Here is a 3641-nt window from a genome sequence, read left to right as displayed (position 1 = left end):
CTTCCAGATTATTCAGGAAAGTCATCTTCTAAAGCATATATATGCATTATTAGTGATTATTTGCATGTATCCCATGTGTAAATATTTTGGGATGGCTAATTGATATATGTATAATGAAAGCAATTTCTATTTTAGATTGATAAGCAAGAACTTATATCTAACTTTATGCATAGTCAGTATTCCTCACTTTGTATATACATTAAAATTTTATTTTAATAACAGCAATGAAAATAAGAAAAAAGCATGAATTACATTGAGATTAAAAACTCAGAAAAAGCTTGCCTGGGCTATTTGACATGAAGTATGCAGGAAGATAAAACCCAGGGATATTATTAGTGAGGCATGCTGCTTTGTTTTAAAGAGGCATTCTTTTTTTTAATATAATAAGAAAGAACTATTAATAGCAACAGACTGTAGGCTGCTAAAGAGTTTTTAGAATTAACACATTTTTTTTCCAATCACTTAGGATGTGAACTTTCTTCTGGAATTGCAGAACGATTGGCATATATGGAACTGAACACTGAATGGCAAACCAATTTAAAGTATTTTCAAAAAAGAATAATAGAGACAAAAATTCGAAGAAAGTTCAAACTCCTAGACTAGTTCCAGGGATCATACATGAGGCACACAAAACAAGCAGCCTCCAAGTTTGAGGAATGGAGATGGCTGACCCTTTAGGCAGGTAAATCAGAGCCCGCCTTTCCCGCCCCCCCCCCTCCCCCAGGTGGAGAAGTCTTGAGGATAGAGTGGCAGAATTTCTTTCTTCACTTAATAAAATAAAAACTTACACATCTCCAAATATAATTTTAATCATTTTTTCAACAATAAAGTGCTTACCCCTCTATTTATCCAGTTGCATGCAGTCCATTTCCCTTCTATATGCTAACGTTTTCATTAGCAAGGAGATTTCTGCAGGATCACATGCACATGTTGGTTATCTGAGTGCCTGTATTCTTTTCTGGGTCATATAAAAAAGTCTACTTGACCCTGTGAGTGACTTTTTATTGATTAAACTTCTATATAGATCCTCTATTATACACTAGTTTCAGACCAAGAAATGTACCAGCAAGAAGGTCATGCTTCGGGGACTTCCCTGGTGGTCCAGTGGGTAAGACTCTGCACTCCCAATGCAGGGGGCCCAGGTTCGATCCCTGGCTGGGGAACTAGAGCCCGCATGCTGCAACTAAGAGCCTGCATGTCGCAACTGAAAGATCCCGCATGCCCCAACTAAAAATCCCACATGACGCAACGAAGATCCCACGTGCCGCAACTAAGACCCAGGGCAGCCAAAATAAATAAAGTAAATAAATAAATATTAAAAAAAAAAGATGGTCATATTTCTTTGCTTTTCCAAATCAAGATAAATTGAGCTTGAGAGCCTCATTCTCTAAGAAGTCATTATTAGTCATTTAGGGGTGATGGAAGAACCTCTGGCTTACAGGATCCAATAAAAAGGAGGATTCTGGGGCTTCCCTGGTGGCGCAGTGGTTGAGAATCTGCCTGCCAATGCAGGGGACACGGGTTCGAGCCCTGGTCTGGGAGGATCCCACATGCCACGGAGCAGCTGGGCCCGTGAGCCACAATTGCTGAGCCTGCGCGTCTGGAGCCTGTGCTCCGCAACAAGAGAGGCCGCGACGGTGAGAGGCCCGCGCACCGCAATGAAGAGTGGTCCCTACTTGCCGCAACTAGAGAAAGCCCTCGCACAGAAACGAAGACTCAACACAGTCATAAATAAATAAATAAATAAATAAATAAAAGACCGTGAATTTCTAAAAAAAAAAAAAAAAAAAAAAGGAGGATTCTGGCTTGGTCCTTGTGAAGGAACCTGGTGATCATCTGTGTAGTGTTAAGAAAGAGAAGTGCAGGGTACTGTGAGGGCAAATAATATAATTGGTGAGCCATTTGAGGGGGCAAGGAAAGCAGCCCTGGATAGGTGGCATTTAACAAGAGACATGAAGAAGAGTAGGATTTAGTTGGGCTGAGGTAGGAGATGAGGGAACAAGGAGCACATTCTAGGAAGAAGGAACACCATGTGGGAGACCTGGAAGCAGAACAGAGCCTGGAACTGAGAGAAGGCCAGGGTCCTCTCAGCACATCGATGTCACCCAACAACCAACATGAGCTGAACCCCCAGGGCGGGCCACCCCAGACTATAAAGACACAGGAGACCTGGCTCCTGCTCTCAGTCTGGGCGTGGAGCTGGGAAGAAATGAGCTGAGGGTTGTAGAGAGGTAAGCAAGCAAAGTGGGAGACATGAGGGAGTACCAACGCATTCTGAGAGGCTTTGGAGAAGAGGGGATGACAAGTTTGACTAGGAAAGGGCGTTCCCAGGCAAAGGGAACCCCACATGTGCAAGGAAAGGCCCACCAGGTCAGGGAACTTCTTGCGGTCTGAAATGCAGGATGGAGGGTGCATGAATGATGGGAATGGAGAGGGAGACAGAAGCCAGATCAAGAAGGACCTGTGTGCAAAGCTCAAGAGTCTCAACTGTAGCCGGTAGGTCAGTGGTTCTCAGTGGAGGCGACACCACTTCCCTGGGGGCATTCTGGACTTTGTTGGGGGGGTGGTTTTGGTTGTCAAAATGATGGGAGGGGATGTGCAACTGGTATTTATTTAGTGGACAAGAATCAAGGATGCTGGGCATCCTGAAATGAGAGGGACACTCGCACACAATGAAGAACTCTTCCGTATTCAGGAGGATTCGGGAGGATTCACATGGGCAGTACCTTTGTTTATAATGGTCTGAGTTGAGAACCTAACTCCTCTTTCTGTATAGAACCCCAAATTTGTTGTGGTGATGGTGGTGGTTGTGGTTTTGTTTGTTTTGTATGGATATCGTACACTAGATCTTTCAGGAATGAAACTTCCTCATAAATCAGGGAACTTTGTTTTGTCTAGAGCTTTACCAAGAGTTGTCTCCATTTTGGAAAATCTTGTCACCAGTGGCAATGCTTCTTGTGGTATTTGAGCTGCCAGTAATACACAAATGCTCAGCTGTATGTGTAGCTGTCACGTCCACGGCACTTTGGCATTAGTCCTTGACCTCTTCGCTATGTCCTCCCATGTAGTCGTGGGCAAGCATTTGTGATTGAAATGCATACAATTTTTTTTTTCTTATTAGTCATCCATTTTATACACATCAGTGTATACATGTCAATACCAATTGCCCAATTCATCACACCACCACCCCCACCCCCAGCTGCTTTCCCCCCTTGGTGTCCATACGTTTGTTCTCTACATCTGTGTCTCAATTTCTGCCCTGAAAACCGGTTCATCTGTACCATTTTTCTAGGTTCCACATATATGCATTAATATACAATATTTGTTTTTCTCTGACTTACTTCACTCTGTATGACAGTCTCTAGATCCATCCACGTCTCAACAAATGACCCAATTTCGTTCCTTTTTATGGCTGAGTAATATTCCATTGTGTATATGTACCACATCTTCTTTATCCATTTGTCTGTTGATGGGCATTTAGGTTGCTTCCATGACCTGGCTATTGTAAATAGTGCTGCAATGAACACTGGGGTGCATGTATCTTTTTGAATTATTGTTTTCTCTGGGTATATGCCCAGTAGTGGGATTGCTGGGTCATATGGTAATTCTATTTTTAGTTTTTTAAGGAACCTCCATACTGT

The 3641-nt window shown here is 42.8% G+C and overlaps 1 non-coding gene across 1 annotated transcript; it reads left to right on the top strand.

The window, feature by feature from the left end:
- Positions 1–1090: 1090 nt before the first annotated feature.
- Positions 1091–1163, top strand: TRNAG-CCC (transfer RNA glycine (anticodon CCC)). The gene has a single exon. It is a non-coding gene; the product is annotated as a tRNA-Gly (tRNA).
- The last annotated feature ends 2478 nt before the right edge of the window (positions 1164–3641 follow it).

This window comes from Balaenoptera acutorostrata, chromosome 6 (genome assembly GCF_949987535.1).
Source record: "Balaenoptera acutorostrata chromosome 6, mBalAcu1.1, whole genome shotgun sequence".
NCBI classification, from domain to species: Eukaryota; Metazoa; Chordata; class Mammalia; order Artiodactyla; family Balaenopteridae; genus Balaenoptera; species Balaenoptera acutorostrata.
This window is presented reverse-complemented; position numbering and strand designations above follow the sequence as displayed.